Here is a 24,211-nt window from a genome sequence, read left to right as displayed (position 1 = left end):
ACAGATTCCCCAACAATTGATTTCAAATTCAGATCGGATAAAATTTTAAAAACAAGGTAAAAACAAGAGGTATTTTTAAAATGAGCAAAACAAGGTAGCAACGCTACCCTCGAGCCTAACCTGACTCGTGGCAGCTTCTGGTACTGCTGTGCGGTCACATCATCGGGCTCTTAAGAAGCCCGGGCAGGTCCAGCGACTAGAGCGCTGACCTGAATATTGGTGGCTCAGAGTGCGTTGTGCAAATGAAAACGGCAATTTAAAAGCAGTTAAAATAATTTCCACACAGATTCCCCAACAATTGATTTCAAATTCAGTTCGGATTCAATTTGAAAAGCAAGGTAAAAACAAGAGGTATTTTTAAAATGAGCAATACCTGGTAGCAATGCTACCCTCGCGCCTAATGTGACTCGTGGCGGCTTCTGTTAATGACCAGAACCTTCAACCATACCGCATCGTGTGCACCATGGCCTGCATCTTTTGGTGAGCTGCTCGAGTTCCTCCTGCGACTCCATTGCCTTTGGCTTGTGGGTCCTTTTGAAGGTCACCTTTGTTTCTTTGGAGCTCCCGTGATTGCTCGGGCCTGCCCTGATGTGGTGTGGTGTGTCCCCTAGACCTTGCTGGTCCCAACATTGCTCCTTCTTCAATTCCTGCATTGGTTGCATTTTCCAAGGCCTGTTGGTGCTCCCGCCAGACACCGACCCCTCAGCACTTGACTTCCTTCGTGGGACAGTTTGTGCACAGCTCCTGGTCTTCCTCAATGTCGCCTGGTCCTCAAAGCTGCAGAGTCAAGGTCATCGTCAGCGCTCTTGCAACACCCGACATCGGAGGGCATTCATCTTTCAAGCTTCCTGGTCACTCCTAAGTGACATAGACTCTGTCCCCTCTGCTCTACAATCCACCATCCGATTCCACCGGACACTTTCTCCTTCTCCAGCAGAGGCACTTTCCTCATGTCCCCCATTGGGTTTGACGGCGGTTTCTGACACTACTTCCCACGTATGCACCCGGCTTCCTTAGTGTAGGTAGTATGGGTACTAGGGTACCCATGGGTGGGGTGGCTCTCCAACTTTCTGTCTTCCGTGGGGATTCCACAGGATCCGCTGGGAAGGGTCCTTAATCTTTAAAAATCCAACCGCGACTTACACGTAGACTTGTACAGAACACGCGGTTGTGTTTCCATACTGCACAAGCTGACCTTGGGTGGTTCCTTGGGTCCCCAGCACTTCTACGCCCTCTTGACATTGTCTTGACCCGAGTTGCGGTTCTTATATTACTTTCTTAGTATATGGTTTGGAAACCCTTGGGGTCCACAGTGTATTTTGTGCTATTTACTGTATTTCAATGCAAAGTATTGTGTGCATTGTGTTTATCTCCATGTAGGACATATCTAAACGTATTAGAGAGTATTATATAATAAATACATATTTTTATAAATACCTTATGTGGTTCTTTTTCACTTAATCTGTACAATAAGATTACATCCTAGTAAAACAAGATGATTTACACTCCTTCTGGACTAAGGCTTAAAGCTGCTCTCCACAGCTACCACTTAGAGAGCTGTCTAAGGTTGTCTAAGACCTCTTAAATCACTATATGGGTTGTCTGAACTGGTACGAGGTGCCCACTTACATTAGTGGACATAATATTCCAGGCCAGCTTCTCACACCATTCTATGTACATACTTTCTTTCCTTAAGCTAACCTTAAACCCCCCCACCCACTGAACTTCCTGATATCAGTGCAGCCTTCGGTCCCCATAGACCATACTTTTTGGTTGCTGGCAAAATGATAGCGAGTCCCCATTCTCTGTAATTACAGGACGACTAGTCCCTGTCACTAGCTCATGTGTGCAGCTCAGTGGTGGCAGCACACTGTGTTTTGAAGTAATTATTAAATACCAAGGACTTTTCAGCTGTGTCATGTGAATGGGAGCCCACTGATTTCACTGTGATCTTGTATACCTGAATTTGTGCATGTACGCTGGAGAAATTTGGTTGCTTTGCCTGAGTGCCTGAGTGAACCAGAGTGACATAGCCCTCCGGAAATCGCTGGCTTGTTTATGTGTACGAAATGAAACTAAGCTTTCTTTCCCAGATGGTGGATGTGCATTGCTGACATTTTAGACTGGAGGGAGGGAACCCCTATGCTTAAATGGGGAAAGATGAGACATGCTTCCCTTAGAAATTTAAATATTTTTTTCATGAGTCAGAAGGTCTAGTCTAGTCTAGTCTGGACACTCGTATTGCGCACATATCACGTCCAAGGGAGTCTCATGGCGCATGCAAACGGTCCTGAAAAAGGAGGTGGGCCAAGAATATATCTAACAAAAGAGCCAGGTTTTTAATTTTTTTTGAAAGTTCATATGTTCTACGATTGTACGAAGGCTCAAAGGTAGTTTGTTCCAAAGAGATGGTGCCGTAAAAGAAAAGGCACGACCACCATTTCTGGCAGTTTGAACTCTGAGAGGCGTGAGCAGTAACTTAGTGCTCGATCTTAACTGTCTGCCAGGCATATACCATGTACGTTTTTGGGTCCAATATTTTGGTCCCCGTCCGTACATGTGTTTGTGAACCAGACAAAGGGTCTTGAAAATAGTTCTTTTTTTTACAGGGAGCCAATGTAGGATTTTCAAACACGGCAATGAGGGGGATCTTCCTAATATGGCACTCGTTAATGGCAAGGAGAAGTGAATTGCCATAGTCTAGTCTATTTACAATTAGGCCCTGAACCAGAATTTTACGTGCTTCGGCCGGTATCCATTTAAAGACCTTGCGCAAACTCCACATAATTCCGAAACAGGTGCCCACAGTATGGTTAACTTGGTCCCTCATGGATAGCTTGTTGTCCATGTGGAACCCTAAATTGCGGACTGATTCCTTTGGGACAGGACACTCCCCCAGCTCCGTAGGCCACCAGTCCTGGGTCCAATACTCATTTGCTCTCCCAAATAGCATGACCTCAGATTTAGTGCCATTAAGCTGAAGGTGGTTTTGGCCCATCCAGTTTTTTACCTCTACCATACAATTTCTGAAACGCCTTTTAGTCTCGTTAGCGTCAGGACCAAGTGTGACCAGTATTTGCGTATCATCCGCGTATGACAACACGTCAAAACCGCATGCCCTGATCACTTTGGCCAAGGGGGCCATATAAACATTAAAAAGCGAGGGGCTCAGAATAGAGCCCTGAGGCACACCTCTTGTAACGGGCCGGGTGCTGGCCAAGGTTTTATCTACTTGTACGGTAGTCGTCCGGTTCGTCAAATAACTGACAAACCATCTAAAAACCTGCCCTCTGACACCACACTCCCACAGCCTTCTAATCAGGATCTGGTGGGAGATGGTGTCAAAGGCGGCTGACAGAATAGAAGATTGACGTTTGTCCAGGGCAAGCCTAATGTTGTCAGCAACCTCGATCAGTGCTGTTCCGTGCTGTGGGCAACGCGGAAACCTGATTGTGATGGATCGAGTAGGTCATTTGTCTACAAGTAGTTAACCAGTTGTTCATTTACAAATGCTTCCAATACTTTCCCTGAGTATGGCAGCAAGGAAATTGGACGATAGTTTATAAAAGCATTTGCATCTGCGCCAGGTTTTTTTAATATAGGTTTAACTCTAGCAGCCTTCCAAATTTTTGGGACCTCCGCTTCTTAGCTTATTAGTCTTCCTGAGATTGCCATTTGGTGGATGGCAAAGGTGTAGGATGGAACTGCAGTTTCCGTTGTTATGGAGTGAAGGGAGCCGCCCTTTGTTCCTTTGTCATTCAAGCGTGGCTGTTCATAGTCAGGTGCAGACGACTCACACCTCTTTTTGCCTCTTTTGTTGGTGCTCCAACCTAGAGACACACTGCTGCGAGGAGCATCACTCAAGACAAAGGCTAATGGTGTATGACAGTCTGAGAAGGATACAAGGAGAAACGATCCAGACCAGTTCTGCAATGACAACGAATCCACATCCCCATTTAGCCAAGAGCTGCTGACCCACTCTGTGTTTCCGGTTAAGGTTCTCTCAAACAAAGGGGGGGCTCCACAGAGTCCCCTATAGAAATACTGCATATTCAGCGCTGGTGTCTACCCAGAAAGGAGGGGACATCACTGGAGTCAATTCTGCAGGAATAAATGCCTGATGTGTCCTGGGAGCCCAAGGAGTTCAGCCTGAGCACGAGGGAAGGAGTAAGAGAATCCCGAAGGAGGAGAAGAGCACTGGAACGGGCTAGAACTGTTTACAGTGGAGCACGTACCCATCCACCAGAGACTCACAGACAGCGTGACTGGTATGGTGAAAGTAGTGGCCCTGTGTAGGAAGCTGGCTCTATGTATACTATACCAAAGTGAGGTATAGTGTGCACAGAGTCCAGTGGAACCCCAAAGGTAGGCAGAGATAAAGTTAGATAGAATCTTACTCTCTATTTGTGGTAGTGTGGTCGAGCAGTAAGGCAGTATCAGAGAGAGTGTTAAGCATTTATTGTACAAACTTAGTCAGCAAATTAATCCACACACTCAAAGACTGAAATTCAGCCCAATTGTTATTGTATAAAAATATACTTTTAGTTTTTTTATTTTCTAGAACCAAGCAAGCCTGGCACAGGTAAGTTGATAAATACTTTGCAGTAAATATACAGTTTGGAAAGCAATTGTAAATGTACTCTAAAAGGGTTGCCATTTGAATTACTGGTAATGCAATACTGTGAAATGCTGTGCATATACTTTGTATCGATTTTGCACTAAGAATTATAGGTACGTTACTTTTACATTACTTTTTCGATTACTTTTTCGATTACTCTGTGTACTCAGTGTGATATGCCTAGATATGGGCAGAGCACGTTCCGAGGTCTGCACGCCATAACCTTTAACCTTTGAGCAATTGTTGAAAGTGATTAAAATGTGATGAAAACACATAAAAAGAATGGGTGTGCATTCTCCACTCTTCAAAAATGTTTAACGTAGGTTTCTGTCCAACTTGTGAGTCTGCATCACTAACAAGCATTTGTAATGCAATTGGTCTCGCCTTTGGGACCTTGTATGTATTTAGCTATGCAGCACATTAGCCTGGGCCCTGTTCTTCAACATGGAGGGAAATTAAGCACAAACTGTGTGACACGCCAGGTATAGGAACACATGGAGAGAAATATTGCCTTTCTTCGGGAAATGGTATAGTCTAAAGATCTGTTTCTAAGATAAAATCAGGGCCTTCGGTGGTCACATAACTGAAAATACAAGATTTGAAAAACATATTATTGTCTGTGGGTGCTCGTGGAAGACAATTTCAATGGACTGGAATCTAGAGAATGCTAACATGTTTCTGGTATCTTATTGACCTCTAGTGGTTGTTTTCTATCAAGACAGTTAAATGGAGGCAGTTGAACAGAAAAAAAAGGTTCCTCAGCAGAAAGCAATTCTGGTATTTTACTGACCTCTGGTGGTCATTTTCTATGAAGACAGTTAAATAGAGGCAGTTGTACAGAAAAAAAGTCCCTCAGCGGAAGCAGACTAGTTTTAGGGCTAATCTCCAGAGCCCACGAAGTACATACACATATAAGTATATAATACCTTTATACTAAAGTATATATAAGAGGTCTCAAATGCTTGACCTAAAAAAAATAGCAAACAGAACATTAAATGGTCCGGTCTTTTTATAGAAAATGTATTGCAATTTCATACATAATGCACATATAGATCAATATGCCTCCAACAAGTATTTTGCTAAAAGATTAATCCCCAAATCACACTGGAATGAACAGGCTACCCCTTTGAACCAACCCCCAGGAGAAAATATTAATGAAGAGGAAACTAACATGTCGTCTCCCCCCCCAAGCTTCTCCATTGAGCACTCATCTGGTATGCTGATTGAAAATATTCATGCCAGAGTTCCCAGATTGCACGTTGTTACTCAAAGACGCAAAAGACACCCGGGCCTACCTAACACTAGACTCCCCTTATTGTATGTCAGGTTTAAAATCCTCACTTCTCGGCATCCACAGACAGATTGAGCAAAAACATCTCAAATACAATGTGGGGAAGACAATTATTTCTCACCTTACACCCAAACCTTACCCAGCCATGACGTTCTTGGACTTGAATCTTGAAATTGGCAGATATCACAGGAAAGCTTCCCACCTTTGCTACATCCTTTGGTTTTCTTTTTATCTTAAAAGTCATCTCTAAGATATGGCAAAATTTGACAGGTTCTAACACCACAAACTCAACAAGCTTACGCCAAATGTATCTTTCCTGTATCTGGAAGGCATTGTGCACTATGAAAAATGCCTGAGACATAACTGAAGCCCTTAACTTTCATGGTTCTGAATATCTCAACCAGAACCTTTCCTTCTTGGGAAGGCTCTCACTCTCTCCAATGCAAAGACAACATTTCTCTAAATTACATATTTCAGAAAAATACATGTCTGACAAACGTATTGTAAACAATCTGTTTATTATGCTACCAGTTGTCTAGTCTGGTATTTTTCACATCTTTCCTATGAACAGCACTCTGAAACCCATATGTGCATTAATACAACAAATAAATGAAAATAAATAGGGTTTTGTATTAAAATCTTGGCAAATACTAATGTTTACTTGGTTAATTAAAAGAAGCATGTGGCCACAATTCATCTTATTGTCTTCTGTCCATATTTGGTCAATTTTCAATATAAGATATTCAAGATTGTTTTGCACTTGAAGTACAGATATAAACAATGGGTTGAATTGCTACCCGAGCAATTGCCAGTGGTTGGACTATTTCAAATCATTCCTCCCTTATTCTTTTGTGTGATTGGCATAAGTCATTTAGTCTTAAAAATGTATCCACGCCTGGCCCATCTAATGAAATAAAAGCATGAGCTTAACAAAGAACAGAAGTAAAATACATATAAACATTGGGAAAAGATCCAAGAGTTTGAACTGGATACAGTCAGGCCAATAAAACTCAACAGGCTATAGAGAACACAAAAACAAAAAGCCAAATCCATACTCCAGATTGACTTTTTGAGGGACACGTGAAGTGTAATGTCACTTCATACCACAGGCCCCACTTCTACAATACAAATTACATTGCTGTCCTAAGGCGCCACCACATGAAAAAAAAATGCAATATGAGAGCTGCCACCACCTCACAAATATAGACAGGTGCAACGCGGTAGAAAACTGTGCACACAAATAGGGTTGTCGTTTTCAGACGTAATTTTTAAGAATATTTTTTTGGGGGGGTGAGATGCTGAAATATTTACTCCTCTGCCACTACAACGTGTTACATAACCTGTGGTTAGGATTACCCTGTGGCTACTTGTCACCGTTGCACCAACCAGTACTTAGAAAGTCAGCAAAAAGTAACTGATATCGAGTGCAATCATTATTTTTGTGCACGACTTCAACCACCAGAATGCATCGGTTTATTAAATAAAACCTATAACTTGTAATTTAGTCATGGGGTAATATGGTAATCTCACCTAGGATTGAGATCCGTCATTATTGTTAATGGACAGCACTAGAAACTTCAAGCAGAAATGTGAGAAATTTTCAGACTGCGTCTTATTTATCACCAATAAACAGAATTTGACACAAATCGGCCAAACGTTCATATAAGACAGAACATCAGTTGAAATGTATTTTCAATAAGGTAACACTGCAACATTAGACACACGACTAACAGAAATAGTGAGCGAAGTAAGTGTGACCACATCACTGCGACTACCGGTGTCCGACAGGCAGCCGGGGAGCAGGTAAGTAAAGGTCACACCTGTCATAGAAAGAGGAACCGTCAGACAGCTTTCGGCTACAAAATACAAAAGAGAGAACTAATAAAGACAACTTGCCGTTACCTGTGACTGCTACAGTGAGCTGGATGTTGAGTCGTACTGCTGCTGCCATACTGAGGCGGAGCCCTGAGCCAGTGCCCGAGTGTGCAGCAAAAGAAAGTATTTGCGGGAGGGCAAATACTGGGACAGGCGGATTCTGCTGAGGCACGTACCAAATTCTGACCCCTAAGGTATTGGATTTTATCAATCGCAATAAATATTGTGCTCCCATCACACCATCCTGTGGGGCACGTGTAATCTGTAGCTGGGTGGGGTGTAAGAATAATACACAGTAAAGTATGCAACAGGTGGTGCAGGGCTCGAGTCGGTGGTACACGCAGGTACACGGCGTCCCCCCACTCTTTTCACAGGGTGGACGCTGCCCAACTGCCAAGAAGCTGGGCCCCACAGAAATATGCTGAATGTGTCCCGGTGTCATTTTCAGACACCGGGACACGTTCTGCGTGTGACGTCATGAGGTTATTTGCATATTGCCAGTCCCCCAACTTCTTTTTATAGGACTTGTGCCCTGAGGTGGTGTATTAACATTTACATTGTGTGTGGGCTTGGGTGGTGCTGTGTACTACACACACAGTGTTTCTCTTGGAATACAAATATGCATTCCAAACCGGCTAAAATATGCTCTAATTCCCACTTTGAGGCCAGCCGCCATCCTGCCCTTACTTCTAGAACATCTTGCATTTAATTCCCACTTTGAGGCCAGCCGCCATCCTGCCCTTACTTCTAGAACATCTTGCATTTATTTATTTGAGATTTTTTCGTAGTTCAGACCGCATTGAAGAGAATTTTACATTTAGAGTGAAGCTTGACCATACATACAGATAAATAAACACATCGTAGATTAATTACATTATTAGACTCAATCGTACAGATAACACTTTTCACTGTGAACGTGTTAGACCAATAAGGCAACAAAAATCACTACATATACTTTTCTAGGAGTTTACAATGGCCACTAAGGGGGGTGTATATATATATATATATCTCACAGGGGGTGGAGCGGGCCTGCTACATCGAGGTTTAAAGAGGCGGGACTTACTAGCAAAGTGTTGCATTACCACTGGGAGGCTTTGGGCGCTGATGAAGGCTGTAAAGTTGCCGAAATGCATTCGCCACTACTACAATAAAAGGCATCCAACTGTTTCCCCTTCGGTCTCTGCTCACTTTCTCGGAAGGAGTTTTTCTGCATAAATCAGCGCGTCAGCCAGTGGCGCTCTACAGACAACCCCTGCCTCGCCTTGGGCTCGGACCACATTGGCTTCGAACTACTGCAGTTCTTTCTTCGTTTGTCCAATTTATTGGTCGGTCCAGAGCCCGCCTTGGAATTCGGGAGGAGAGTTGGCAGTTGTGGGGTTATTCAATCTCATGCTGGGCAGCGTGCACTGTCACTGCAGTCCCTGTCGTATGGATTCCTGTTCTCCGGGGCTGAGGCAGTACAAGGGGACCGGAGGAGGCTTTCTGTTGTAAATATCAAAGCTGGAAATCACTACAACTGATTTTTCTGAGGGACACACCCTGCTCCCCGCACCCCCGCACAACCACAAGGTTATTAATTCCTCCCCTCTGCATCACCTTCGAGGATCCGTCACATTGGATTCTGGGATTGGTAGTTTTCCTACAGACTTGGGACTCTACACAGGTGTGCTGTTATCTCACAGGGGGTGGAGCGGGCCTGCTACATCGAGGTTTAAAGAGGAGGGACCTACTAGCAGAGTGTTGCATTACCTCCTCGTCCAGTCTTCCTCGCCACAGTAATATACATATGAGCCTCCGGCTCCACACAGAACTCCAAGTAAATTAAAAAGAGCAGCGCTCTAGTCTCCCCTCCCTCCTCCAATATGGCCCCAGAGGCTTCATCCAATCCTATAAAAGGATACATACCAACCAGCCCAGCCTGTTCTTTTTTTCTGCACTTCTCCGAGTGCTGTGTTTTCCCTGCTGGTCAGGTGAGTGGGCCGGGGTTCCTGCTTTAGCGGTTCCCCTTGCCCTGTGGTATCTAGTTGGGGGATGTTTGTTGGTATTTGCATGCGTTAATTTGTCATTTACTTTGGCTTCGTTTTGCTGTTTGTCTTGTTTCCCCCTTCTTCTGCCTGGTTGCCTCGCGTCCTGCTTAAGCGGACTGGAGTGGCTTCTCTGTATACGGCTGGTGTTGGTTATAACTGGGCGGGGCGCCTTGTGTCCTGTATGCCGTTTTTTCGTTCCCGGCCGCGCGTCCTGCTGTGCGGACGTTGCACGGCCGGGTGCGTGTTCTCTGGGAGCCGGGTGCTACAGTTGTATTTTACCGGTCTGCGGGCTTACCTGATGCCGGTCTCCGCGCCGGCGTGTTTCATGCCTCTTCGTGTTTCCTGCGGAGCGGGAGCCGCGTTTTGGGGTACGTTGGGCTCGGCGCGCTGCAGTCTATGCCTCGTTTCTACTGCGGCGCGCGGCTCTTCCGGCTGCTTTTGTGGCCTTCGGCTTCGGTCCAGGTGGTGTTGGTTGGGTTGCTTAGCAACCTGGGGTCCTACTTTACCGGGCCTGTTCTTCGTTTTTGCCTGTGTTTGTTTTTCTTACACGAGGCTGGCTTTCTGGGTTCTTTCATCTGGCATGGGTGATCCTGCTCCTTTGGACGTGGCTTCCGGTTCGGGGGTGCATATTCCCTCTATGGAACTTTTGCAGCAGATGATTAATACTGCTGTTTCTGCTGCTTTGCAGGGTCATGTGCCTGTCCCTCCTCCTAAAAAGGCGAGGGTTGATGGCGCTGCTGCTGATGCTGATTCTGAGAATGAAGAGGCGGTTGATGTCAGGGGTCGCTTTGTACAAGGTGCCGACCTGAAGGAGGTGCTGGGCCACATTCGCGATAACTTGGTGTTCCCTGCTTCTGATGTGCCTCTGGAAGACGATCTGTTTTCGCAATATCATCGTCCCGAGCCTGATTCTTTGCCTCTCCATTCCTCTGTCTTGAAGGTCCTGGAGAATGAATGGAAGGATGTGGACAAAGGTTCCTTTCCTCGTTTCTTAAGTAAGAGGTACCCTCTTCAGGATTTTGCGGTGAAATTCCCTGCCTCAGTGAAGGTTGACTCTTTGTTGGCGAGCATGTCTTCACATGGGTCAGTTGTCTCGGAGGACTCTTCTCCTGCTGACCCGGTTGACCGTAAGGTGGATGGTGCTGTGAAACGCACTTTTGCGGCTGCCAATTTTTCTATCAGGGCTGCGGCCTATTCGTCTTACGCTATCCAGTCCTTGCTCAAGGATTTTCAGTCTCTGTCGGAGTTGTTGGACCAGGGGGAGGATGTTTCTTCTACCCTGGCGATGATGGAGCAGCAGGTTCGTCTGCTGTCTGATGTCTCCTTTGATTCGCTGGGGGCTGCTGCTTCTGCGGCTGGATCCTCTGTGGCTGCGAGGCGTCAGTTGTGGCTCCGTTCCTGGAAGGCTGATGCTGCACAGAAGAACTTGCTCATGAAAATTCCTTTTTCTGGGGTTAAGCTTTTTGGTTCTTCTCTTGACGACATGGTGAAGAAGACGGCTGAGGACCGTAAACTGCTTGCTCCTGACCGTCCTGGCAGGTTCCGTGCCTTTGGTTCTCAGCGGTCTTTTGGTGCCTCAAAGAGGGGTCGGGCGGGTCAGCCCTTTCGTAGACGGGGGCGTGGCCGGGGTGCTCCCTCCTTTGATAAGTCCCGGTTCTCCGGAGCTTCTGCCTCCTCCGCTCCCGCTTCCAAATCATGACTGGATCGCTCCTGGTGTGGGTCCGGTTGGGGGTCGGCTCTCTTGCTTCCTGGACTCTTGGCGGGCGACTGTGTCGGACCAATGGGTGCTTCAGGTGATCTCGGAGGGTTTGCGCATTGGATTTGCCCGGACACCCCCAGACTGTTTCAGGGCCACTCCTTACCCGAGAGATCCGGTGAAACGATTGGCGCTTTTGGACGGCATTGCGTCCCTGTTGGTCAAGAAGGCAATCGTTCCTGTGCCCAGCGATCAGTTGGGGCTAGGGGTGTATTCGATACTTTTCCTAGTGTCCAAGCGCACCGGGGATCTTCGGCCGGTGATGGACCTGAAGTGGGTGAATACTTTCGTCCCTCACCAGGGGTTCAAGATGGTTTCCCTGCCTTTGATCCTTCCTCTGATCGCTCAGGGGGATTTCCTTGCATCGATCGACCTGAGGGATGCTTACCTTCATGTTCCTCTTCATCCGGACTTTCAGAAGTTTTTCCGGTTTTGTGTGCAGGGTCGTCATTACCAATTCCAGGTATTGCCTTTTGGGCTCTGCTCTGCTCCCCGGATCTTTACTAAGGTTCTGGCTCCTCTTATTGGACATTTGCATGGAGAGGGAGTTAGTGTTTTTCCTTATCTGGACGACATTCTAATTTCTGCTTCTTCTCTTCCTAAGGCGGAGTTGCATGTCCAGAAGGTGTGCCATGTCCTGGAGCATCATGGGTTCCTCGTGAATGTGCCGAAGTCCTCCCTGGTTCCAGCTCAAGAATTGACTTTCATTGGGGCTCTGTTCAAGACTCAGTTGGGGATGGTGTTCCTGCCCCCTCCCCGTGTTTTGTCCCTGATGTCTGCTGTTCGTTCCCTGTTGGTGGGGGTTTCTCATCCTGTGAGCCTGTGGTTACGGGTTCAGGGTCTGATGTCGGCTTCTTTGTTGACGGTGCCGTGGGCTCGCCTCCATATGTACCCGGTGGTGTCCCACATTTAGTCGCATTGGGACCCCTGTTCCCTCGATATGGATGTTCTGGTTCCTATGTCGGAGGGGGTTCGGGTGGTCCTGGGTTGGTGGTTGGACGTGGGGCATCTGTCCAAGGGCCGCCCTTTTCTGATTGTTCCCACCCGCGTGGTCACTACCGATGCCAGCCTGCTGGGATGGGGTGCTACTCTGGGGGTTTCGACGACTCAAGGGATTTGGCCTCAGTCGGTTTTGTCATGTTCCTCCAACTACAAGGAACTGAAGGCCGTCCTTCTGGGTCTGTTGGAATTCTCAGATCTTGTTCGGGGTCACCACGTGCAGATCCGGACGGACAATCAGGTTGTGATGTCTTATGTGAACCATCAAGGGGGGTGCAAGGTGCGCTCCCTCAGCTCGTCGGATTGGTTCTTGGGCGGAGGTGCATCTGGAGTCCCTGTCTGCCATCTACCTGCCGGGTGCGGAGAACACTGTGGCGGATTGTCTGAGCCGGGTGTTTCCTTCCATGGGTTCCTTGTCTCTCACGAAGGGGGTGTTCAGGAGGTTGCAGATGATGTTTGGTTGTCCGATTGTGGACCTGTTTGCGTCCCAGGACAATGCCCAGACCCGTTGTTTTTGCACGATTATGCCTTGCCGGGACGCCTGGAGGGTGGACGCCCTTTCGTTCCCTTGGCCGGAAGGTCTGCTGTATGCATTTCCCCCTGTTCCCCTGCTTCCAGCGGTGTTGCAGAAGATCAAGAGGGAGGGGTCGCTGGTGCTTCTGATTGCGCCTTGTTGGAAGCGTCGCCCTTGGTTTCCCCTTCTGAGGGAATTGGCTGTGTCTCCAGGTTGGCCCTTGCCGTTCGTGCCGTATCCTCTGATGGGTCCTCTTCTTCCTCTGCCTGTGTTCCGTTCCCTGGGTCTGCGGGCCTGGCTCTTGAGAGGGAGTCTCTGATGCGTGAAGGTTGTTCGGTGGCTGTGGCTGGTGTCATTCAACAGTCCCGGAGGCCTTCTACGCTTAAGTCTTACGCCAAGCATTGGGATCATTTTGCTTCTTGGTGTGTTGATCGTGGGCTGACGTTGGATGCTTTGGATCCGGCTCGCATTCTGGACTTTCTGAACGATGGGTTTGTGTTGGGATTGGCCATTTCGACCCTTCGGGCTCAGTGGGCCGCCATTCGGGCATTTCATGTACTGCCTTTGGTTTCCATTTCTCCGTTGGTTGCTCGGCTTTTTAAGTCTCTTTCTTTCCAGCGGCCACGTCCTATCATGTGTCCTCCTCCTTGGGACCTTCCTTTGGTTTTGCGTTCCTTGCAGTTGGCTCCTTTCGAGCCTTTGGAGTCTGTGGACCTGAAGTTTTTGACTCTCAAAGTGGTGTTTCTGGTGGCGATTGCCTCTGCCAGGCGTATGGGGGAGTTGGGGGCTTTCCTTCGTTCTGCCCCGTTTTTGTTGGTTTTGGCGGACCGGGTGGTCTTGCGCCCTCATCCCACTTTTGTTCCTAAAGTGGATTCTTTTTTTCACCGGTCTGCCGAGGTGGTTCTTCCGGTTCTGTGTCCTGATCCCTCCTCGGCTGAGGAATCACTTTTGCACCTCTTAGATGTTAGACGTGCCTTGCTGATTTACATTTCTCGCACTTCTCCCTTCTGTAAGGTTGACTGCTTGTTTGTGAATTATGGTTTGTCGCGTCAGGGTATGAAGCCCTCCCTGTCCACGATCAGTCGGTGGATCAAGGAAGCCATTCTCTTGGCTTATGCTTCGGTGTCTGAGGTTCCATCCCTTCCTGTTCAGGGTCGTTCCACCAGGTCGGTGGCTGTTTCCTGGGCTTCTTTCAAAGGGGTGTCTATGGAGGATGTTTGTAGGGCTGCTACGTGGTCCTCTCCGCATACCTTTATGTCCCATTACCGCCTCCAGATTGGGGGTGGGGGTTCTGTTTCGTTTGCCTCCTCTGTTTTGACTGCTGGGGTGCCTTAAGAGGTTGTCCATTTTTTGGGTTGTTATGCCTCTGTGTATTAAAATATGTTTTCGCTGCACTGATGGTGTGGTCTGTTTTCCTTACATGAAGCTGATTGCTTTGGTATCGGCTCATATGTATATTACTGTGGCGAGGAAGACTGGACGAGGAGGTAATGCCCCGGTTACTTACCGGTAATCTTCATTACTCCGAGTCCATGTCTTCCTCGCCACAGTATAGTTTCCCTTCCCTCCCGGCCCTGGTGGTGGCTTCATGTCTGCGGCTTGGTTTTTCAGGCTGGGCTGGTTGGTATGTATCCTTTTATAGGATTGGATGAAGCCTCTGGGGCCATATTGGAGGAGGGAGGGGAGACTAGAGCGCTGCTCTTTTTAATTTACTTGGAGTTCTGTGTGGAGCCGGAGGCTCATATGTATATTACTGTGGCGAGGAAGACATGGACTCGGAGTAATGAAGATTACCGGTAAGTAACCGGGGCATTACCACTGGGAGGCTTTGGGCGCGGATGAAGGCTGTAAAGTTGCCGAAATGCATTCGTCACTACTACAATAAAGGGCCTCCAACTGTTTCCCCTTGGGTCTCTGCTCACTTTCTCGGAAGGAGCTTTTCTGCATATATATATATATATATATATATATATATATATATGTATGTATATGTATGTATATGTATATATATGTATGTATATGTATGTATATGTATATATATGTATATATATGTGTATATATATGTATATGTATATATATATGTATATATATGTATATAGTAAGAACCTAGCATATCAAGAAAGGTTAATAGAATGGCGGAACCAGGGACTCATTGAGACAGAAGAGTTTAACTTTCTCAAATGTAAATTTCCGAAAATTCCGGCCCTATATCTGTTGCCCAAACTACACAAGAATGCTAAAAACCCGCCAGGGAGGCCCATTGTGTCCTCTAGGAACAGCTGTTTGGAAAACACATCACGGTATGTGGATCATTTTCTACAGCCCATGGTACAGAACCTTCCATCTTATTTAAAAGATTCTGGTGATTTTTTACATAAGATTAATGAAATCAGAGTAGATACCGACTGTATATTAATGACGCTTGATGTCAACAGTCTGTACACCAACATCCCCCATGAGATGGGAGTGGAAGCCTGTAGACACTTTTTCAAAAGCAGGTCAGTGTCTTACCTCTTTCATACAGACATGCTACTTGACATGATCCATACCTGCCTAACCCAAAATTATTTTTTATTTAATGGCACCATTTACCACCAGTTACTTGGGACTTCAATGGGCACTTGCTTTGCTCCTTCTTTTGCTGGAATCTACCTAGGTTGGTGGGAAGAACAAATTGTTAGACAGCTCAACCAATTTCGTACCGGAGTATGTACTTGGCTCCGGTACATAGACGATATTTTTATCGTCTGGAAAGGTACAGCAAGGGAGGCAGAAGAGTTTGTGGACATTTTAAATGTAAATGACTACAATCTCTCCTTCACGAGCCACATAGATGAGGTATCTGTGGATTTTCTAGACTTAAGGGTCACCAAAGAGAATGACCGGTTAATAACAACTCTATTCCGGAAGGAGACGGCTGGAAACAGCCTTCTGCACGCACAGAGCTGCCACCCTAGAAATCTGATTAACTCTATCCCCTATGGTGAACTTCTGAGAGCTAAGAGAAACTGCTCCAAAGTAGAAGATTTTGAAAAAGAAAAAAGCATTATGTGTGAAAGATTTAGAACCAGGGGATACAGTAAAAAGTGCATTGGTGAAGCAGTACGCAAGATAAAAGAGAAAGACTTGAATCCCACTACCACAGAAGTAAGTAACACAGAGAAGGAGGGGGTTAGGTTTATCACAGATTACAATCCCCAAGCCAAACAGGTCAGAGGAGCAATTAACAAATACTGGAGTGCTCTCATGACAGATAAGGACATTAAAGCAGGTATCCAAGAGCATGCGCAGATAACATACAGGAGACCAGCATCTCTGAAAGACAGAATCTGTCAAACACTAGTGACACAGAAGAAACGGAACGAGAACCCAGTCCAAGGTTTCTTTGTATGTGGGCGGTGCAAGGCATGTAAATTCAGCCATAGTGTAAAAGAAATCAAATTGTCCAATGAATGTGAACCATACAGAATCACCAAACATGTGTCATGCCACACAGAATATGTGGTATACGCCCTGAAATGTCCCTGCAAAAAATGGTATGTTGGGAGCACTATCAAACCTGCAAAGGATAGAGTGTTACAGCACCTCAGAGCAATAAAAAATCATGACAAACAGTACCCTGTAGCAAGGCATTTCGCAACGCACCACCAAGGCAACAGTAACCTCCTATCATTTGTAGTGTTAGATCAAATACTTACAAGGGAGAGAGGGGGGAATAGATTACAGGAACTGAGGAGACTAGAGTCCAGGTTTATAATCAAGTACTTAAATAATCAACAGAGACCACCTGAAACAAATATACAATACATATTCCGATGGTGTTGGAATACACTCAGTGTGTTAAAATACCCCTCACACACCAAAAGGGCCCTTGGTGTCATGCTTCATCATCGGGGTCTTCCCGCCCCCGCTGCGGGACGGGGCAGTGCTGCGACAAGCGGCTACGCCGGAGCACCTTTTAATTGTGAGTACTATGTGAGTGATGATGGAGTGAGTGTCAGTGAGGTCAGAAGTGATAAACAGTGAAATTAAAATTAAAAGATACCTGGCCTGGTGTTTAGAAAAAATTATTTAATAGGCACTGGCTGGTATCGTTAAAAGGGGTGAGGCGGAGTGCAAGATCGGGTTACTAGTCTTGCTCTCCTGTGTGGGTCAACATGTTTCGGGGCGACATGCCCCTTCGTCAGGACCGGGTTGTATAGATCCCCCTGTCACTCACTAATGCGCTCCCACAGATAGAGAGTGTTGTGTTTGATCAATGTGTATAAATAATTTAAATACACGTGAAAAAAGCTCGGTCAGTAATACTGATGATGTAAGCCTGCAAGGATAAGAACACAGGATTTTAGAAAGAGCGCGGATCCCAATGCGCTTTACTAATGAATACCTGTAAGGAATGAAAATACACATAGGGGAAGAAAACACACTTTAGGCTGTTACATGTCACGCCAAAGATTTCTTGGGAGGACCAGGTTAGCCGAATATGAAAAGACAAAATATATAGAACTGTGGAGAAAAACATTCATGGGCTTATTGCCTGGCAGGCCAAGGATTTCCCGGAAGGGCCAGGTGACTACACAGGGTGAAAATGGGAAGGAATAAACACACATAAAAATATACATACACACACACACCAATGTAAAGCATCAGAAACTAGCAGTGAGATGCTTATTCAATTTTGATACATACTTATTGAATGATGAGACAATGCCCCATGAGCCAAGCTGGGCGAAGGGTATAGAGGGTCCAACTGTGGGGAGAAATGGAGAAATAATGCCAGGACCTAGATTAGCTATTTACACTGAATGGATTAGGGTAGTGTATTCCAGGTCAGGACTGTCGGCTATGCCGTACTTACTCAACCCCCACACCTCAGTGCTTCCTCCTTCGTCAGTGGCTTCCGTGGTAATGGTAAGCCAGGGCGGGGCGGGTCTTATATAGTGAGGCAGAGGCTTGTTAACAGAGCCTTAATTGATTAACTCGAAACCGATGTGCGTGTTCGGTCGAGTAGTTGGGACGTGTGACCAGAGCGGCCATTGTTAAATGTCCGAGGTCGGCTGGGCTGGGGTAGATATTAGCAAGGATCGGTTGCATTTCTCTTACGGTAGGTAGTAGTAGGCGGAGGGTGTGGATAGGATGCTAGGATACACCCTAAGTCCGCTCTGATGCTTGTATCTGCGTGTAAGTCGACAAATGCGCCTGCGCGGTGAAGTGTATACACTCCGCGCATGCGCAGTAGTGCTGCATAGTGACTATCTTGTCGCGCATGCGCGGGAGAGAGGTGTTCCTCCGCGCTGCTCGTCAGGAGCCAGGGGAGATTCTTGCTAATGGACACACGGAGGGACGCATCAGAAGATCCGCATAAATCATTGTTAAAGCGGAACATGTGCAATTTAACAACTGTCTATGCAGGCAAAGTTTGTACACAGGTGAAGACACATATTCTCAAATGATGTTCCTCTTATTAATAGGTAGGAAAATGAAGAGGCTCATATTAGGTTACAGCTGTTCAGAGGAAATAACTCTTATTTTTTGCACACAGTTTAAGAAAAAATAAATAAAATAAAATAAAAATTCGAGATTATCATACATATTTACACGTCATGTCGGCCAGGACCACCTTGCAGGTTACTGTGATTGCTGGTGGGACACGATGGTGTTAAGTTTTATATTGGTACTGTATTAAGGTCCCGAACTGTGAACAGGCATAGGTTTTAATCATGCCTTAAATTGCGACCAGGGAATATCATCATTTAATCCTGTGAGATGCGTGCCCAAGCGATAGACCCAACGTTGCTCTTTCGCAAGAAGGTCCTTATCACTCCCGTAGGCTTCTATGACTGTCCATTGCAGGTCGTCTATACTGTGACCCATTGTGGCATAGTGGGTGGCCATTCTTGTGGTAGTTTTTTTGCAACGTACGTTGCTGCGATGTTCGCCCATTCGTATCTTGACCGGTCGTGTGGTCATGCCAATGTACTCTTTCTTACATGGGCAGGTGATCAAATAGACCAAGTTCCGGCTGTTGCAGTTGGTAAAGGAACGTTGTTCCCATGTAGATTTGTTGGAAAAAGTTATATTACGACTTTTTCTTGTATATTGACAAGATGTGCACGAGCCACATGGGTGGTGCCCTCCAATGGTTGAAATAGCAGAGGGTCTCTCGTTAGTGAGTTGTTTAGGTCTCGTGTGGACCAGCAGATCCTTCAGGTTCTTACCACGCCTGTGTGCAAACATTGGTTTTGGGAAATCTAGTTTCCCGCAATTCAAAATTTTCCAGTGTCTGTTCACAATTTTTGTGATCTGGTTCGAATTGGTGTTGTACGTTGTGACACAAATCGGGCGTTGGTCTTGTTCTTTTTCTGCTGTAGTTTCCAAAAGGGCATCTCGGTTGTTGTTCCGTGCTCTCTTAAAACCCTTGTTGACTACCTTGCTAGGATAGTTCCTGTTACTGAGCTTAGTTTTCAAATCAGCTGCTTGGGTTTTAAAGTCTTGGATAGCGCTGCAATTACGCCTAAGGCGAAGGAACTGGCCATAGGGTAAATTGTCGCGTAGATGTCGTGGATGGAAGCTACTATATAGCAACAGACTGTTTTTAGCCGTGGGCTTGAAATGAGTACATGTCTCTAGTTTGCCATTAGAGGGGTAGATATTCAAATCAAGAAAAACTAGGTTTTCATTAGAGGCTGTGTGGGTGAACTTGAGGAACCGATCTTGTTGGTTCAGCCAAGTCATGAATTGAACCACAGAGTCTTGATCACCCCTCCAGATGACTAACACGTCATCTATGTATCTTTTCCATGCGACCACATGGTTCTTATAGGGGTTCTGGTCGTTCAGGATTCTGGTGGCTTCGAGATGGTGCACATAGAGCCCTGCTAGGCTCGGCGCACAGGTGCTGCCCATACTCGTGCCGTGTTTTTGTAGGTAGTATGTGTTTTCATACATGAAGAAATTCTTTTTTAGGGTCATGGAGATGCATTCAAGGACCACTTGCCTCGGGGTGTGGTACGCCCATGGGGTTGAGAACAGGACTTCCTCAATAATTTCTAGAGTCTCTCGGTGGGGGAGACTCGTGTAGAGACTCTCTACATCCAGTCCCAACAGGAGGTCGTGTTCGGGGTCAAAAGGTATCTCTTTTACCAACTGTAGGACTGCTTTTAATCAAGTACCACACTATGCAACCGGTGGGGCACAATTCGGATGAGGCATTGAGTGTCCACCTTGGATGAAAACTGACAGTGTATGATAAGCACATGTAATAATGTTTCTGGCTGTTTCAAAGTATTTTGTTGTTTTTAATGGTTGGTAGGAAGATTACTTAAATCAAGTTAATCACTGTATTTATTTATTTTACAGGTACCTTAAAACGTTTATTTTGGGAGAGTGTGAGACAACTAATGCAGCACGGAAAGAATGTGACACAATGCGTCAAGTGGTAAATGATTGGCTATTGACTGAGAACTGGTGACCTTTATGCCCACTTGGGCTATATTAGAGTAGTATTCACGACGTGAGCAGCAGGATTTGAACTACCTCGAGTGAGTCAACTTGGAGTATGCTAAACTGACACTGCATGGCTTATGCAAAGTATAAACTGACAATGATTTGTTTGTTTGTTTTGCCCACTGGGGCACGGAATCACGTGACAATACTACCACATCACCATTAGGGTTAACAAAGGAGAAACAGTGTTTAACCCCGAGCAGTATAAGTATGGCCACAGCAGACCGCCAATGCAAGTATGGAATTCTGTTAATTAATTTAATTTATTTTACAATTTATTTTACAATTAATGGACGCATATGCTTATTTCATTTATTTAAATGAGGAATGAAAAATGTGCCACGTTCTACTGACTATGTATAGAAGTCTGTCCTCGCAGCTCCAAAACAAATGAATTGGGAGTCTGTTTATTATGTTTACTTTTTTCTGATCACATGTCATACCATAAAACACTGGATGTAAACAGACATGATCACTCGTGAGCAAGGGAAGTGGTTCCCGAAACGTTGAGTGGGCTGTGAATAAACACCGGTTTTTGAAAACTTAGCTGGCCTGGACGTCGTTCTTTCAAGAGTGCAGAACGTGTGCTGTGAATATGTATATATATGTATATATATATTCACTGAAAAAACCATAGGTTATAGACCATATATAGTTAGGAATTAGCATTTAAAAAACCTTATTTTACTCACACAAAACCATTGAAATTCCATATATAGTTAGTTGCACTAACTATATATCGCGCACCTGCAATCCACTGCTGATCATGTCACATATTACATCATTCATGACATGGTCAGTGACATCACTGATGACATCACTGATGACATCTCAAATGACATCACTGATGACATCACTGATGACATCTCAAATGACATCACTGATGAGATCACTGATGACATCATCCAGTGACTGTGTGTTTCTGTAAAGTTTAAATATGTTTTACATATTGAAGAATGAGTAGATGTATAAGTGTCTGGACGAAGGATTTAGTAGGTGCATGACTGAATGTATGAGTGAGTGATTAAATGTGTCTCACTGAGTGCATGGGTTAGTGACTAAACTGTCTTAATTTGTGCATTATTATGTCTGTTGTTCTGTAAACTGCTGCATGTGTTGATCAGTAGCTATATGATTAACTATATGGGTTATTGATTGATTGTCTAAGTATTTGTATGGGAGACTGAGTGTGTGTGTGGCTGGCTGGGAGGTGTGTGACTCTGTGCAGATCAATGTGTACTTGTATCAATGATTGTATAAGAAAGTAAGTATGTGTTAGTATATGTTTGAAAATGTAAGGTGCTCTATGTTTAACTGTATAGACAAAAAAAATGGAAGTGTGATTGATTCTTTACAGGACTGACTAGGTGTGTGAGTAACTCCATGGATGAGTGGCAGAGTGTGAGTGTCTGTATAGGTGTATGAGTGCATATGATAGTGTTGTAAAGATGAGTGATTGTATGTATGAATGATTGTATGGGTGAATGAGTGAATGTGTGTGTAGACGTAGGAATCAGTGAGTACGTATGTAGTAACTAGTATTGGTGTGTCAATGGTTTCAAAAATTATACTCTGTATTTAACACTGGGTGAAACAGAGGTTATATTAAAATGTGAGGAGATGCATTGTATTGTCACATGAATGATATCATCAGTGATGTGGTCATTGATGTCAAATGAGATGTCATCAGTGATCTCATCAGTGATGTCATTTGAGATGTCATCAGTGATGTCATCAGTGATGTCATTTGAGATGTCATCAGTGATGTCATCAGTGATGTCACTGACCATGTCATGAATGATGTAATATGTGACATGATCAGCAGTGGATTGCAGGTGCGCGATATATAGTTAGTGCAACTAACTATATATGGAATTTCAATGGTTTTGTGTGAGTAAAATAAGGTTTTTTAAATGCTAATTCCTAACTATATATGGTCTATAACCTATGGTTTTTTCAGTGAATTTTCAAGGTTTTGTAAATGCTAATTCCTAACTATATATGGTCTATAACCTATGGTTTTTTCAGTGAATTTCAATGGTTTTTTAATAGCAAATATCATAAGCTGTCGAATGTCAAGTACGTGGTAAGTGAAAACATTTTCGTGTTTATGCACACTGATCTGCTTTGAATGGTGCCCCCCCCCCTCATTTCTATTAGGAGTACTCTCTCTTTGCAGATAGTGAAAGGTAGTTAACGCAGGTCTTTGCCCCCATTGTAATCCGTCGTGCCTGCTTCTCTCTCCATTTGATTGATTGTTATCCAAGTATTTACTGTTTTAGAATTAGTTCTCTTTGGTTCATTCTCTATTTACAAACAAACACAGAGTCGCAATACTCTGTTTAGTCTTTGCAGATAACGAAAAATCGTGTAAAAAAAAAAGAAAAGGAATCGAGCAAAATCAGTAGGCCACTAATGGGATCTCTTTTTGACCTCGCTAAAATAGAAACATTAGGAACAACCCCTCATGACAAATACAAAACTAGTGAGATGAACTGAACTCCACACAATGATGGCTGCAAAACAGCTCGGCTCCGCCACCCACCCCGCCCAAAATAACGATAAAGAACGGCTGCCATGATTGGTTGCGGAATGACCACGACGGAGCTACGAAATGGTGCTGCTCTCATGCTAACCCCAGCTTCAGTCTGAAACATCCAGAAACACTGTAGACTACCAATTCGATCAGTTCCGGTAGCGCCCCAATGTAACCCGGTAGAGAAGAACTAGCTCTCCCCTCTTTGACTGATGGTTCTTGTTGCCTGTCCCTTCTGTTGTCATTTAACAGAACTATTTAGCCTGCTGAAAGGGGTTGTGTTCCGACCGCTGGTTGGTGGAGACATTTTGACTATATTCTGTACCTGCGTTGTCGCGTAATGCGTCATATGACGCGCCGCGTTAGCGCATCCGGAAGTCATCCGGGGCGCGCAGCGCGTAACGTAAGCATAACAAGTCATGTGACTTGTTAATAAAACTTTTCATTGGTTCATTTTACTTTTCTTATTGTAATGATGAAAGGCTTGGTCATATGACCTAAAAATTACGCTTTTCATTACTTCCGAACATTATTTTTTCTTAAATATATGTTATAATGTTCCAGGCTAATGTACTTTCCCGGAAATTTTACAACTGTCCTGCAAGTAAAATATATTCTTTTTTCGAGAAAAAGAGCGTTTCTTCGTCCCATGACGGAGCCGTTGAGCAAAAGAGGGTCGACCTGCTGTCTTAGTCGCCGATACGCCTGAATATGAGATTCTTATCGATCACTTTATGTTGCAGGAATAGAAAACACAACAGCCCTTGACCATTTATCTTTACTGCGTTCCTTCGTATTATACCTTTTACCCTTCATGTAATTGGTCTGCTTTATTTCACTTGCCTTTTAATGATTCTAAAACAGTCACTATTATTAAAAACTTTACCAATGTATATACTACTACCATGTTTTCTTTTAAAAACCTTTATTGTGAAAATTTCATTATACAAATACGAGCCTATAACCACGTGGGCCTGCCACAGAGCAAACTGTAATCGTATATGATGAATAGACATTTACACTGTAGAGGAACGTAACGGGCGGGCCATTAGGTTGCAAGAACTAAGGTGTCTAACAGTTACGGAATCG

At 45.0% G+C, this 24,211-nt stretch overlaps 1 protein-coding gene across 1 annotated transcript in view; it reads right to left on the bottom strand.

The window, feature by feature from the left end:
- FAM135B (family with sequence similarity 135 member B) overlaps positions 1 to 8,053 on the bottom strand; it is a 1,359,155-nt gene extending 1,351,102 nt beyond the window's left edge. The window contains exon 1 of the mRNA XM_078686705.1: positions 7,812 to 8,053. The gene's annotated coding sequence lies outside the window, so the exon portion shown is untranslated. The remainder of the gene's footprint in view (positions 1 to 7,811) is intronic.
- Between the last annotated feature and the right edge of the window lie 16,158 nt (positions 8,054 to 24,211).

Source organism: Lissotriton helveticus, chromosome 4_1 (assembly GCF_964261635.1).
Source record: "Lissotriton helveticus chromosome 4_1, aLisHel1.1, whole genome shotgun sequence".
NCBI lineage: Eukaryota > Metazoa > Chordata > Amphibia > Caudata > Salamandridae > Lissotriton > Lissotriton helveticus.
Note: the sequence above shows the minus strand (reverse complement) of the source record. Positions and strands in the feature narration are given on the sequence as shown.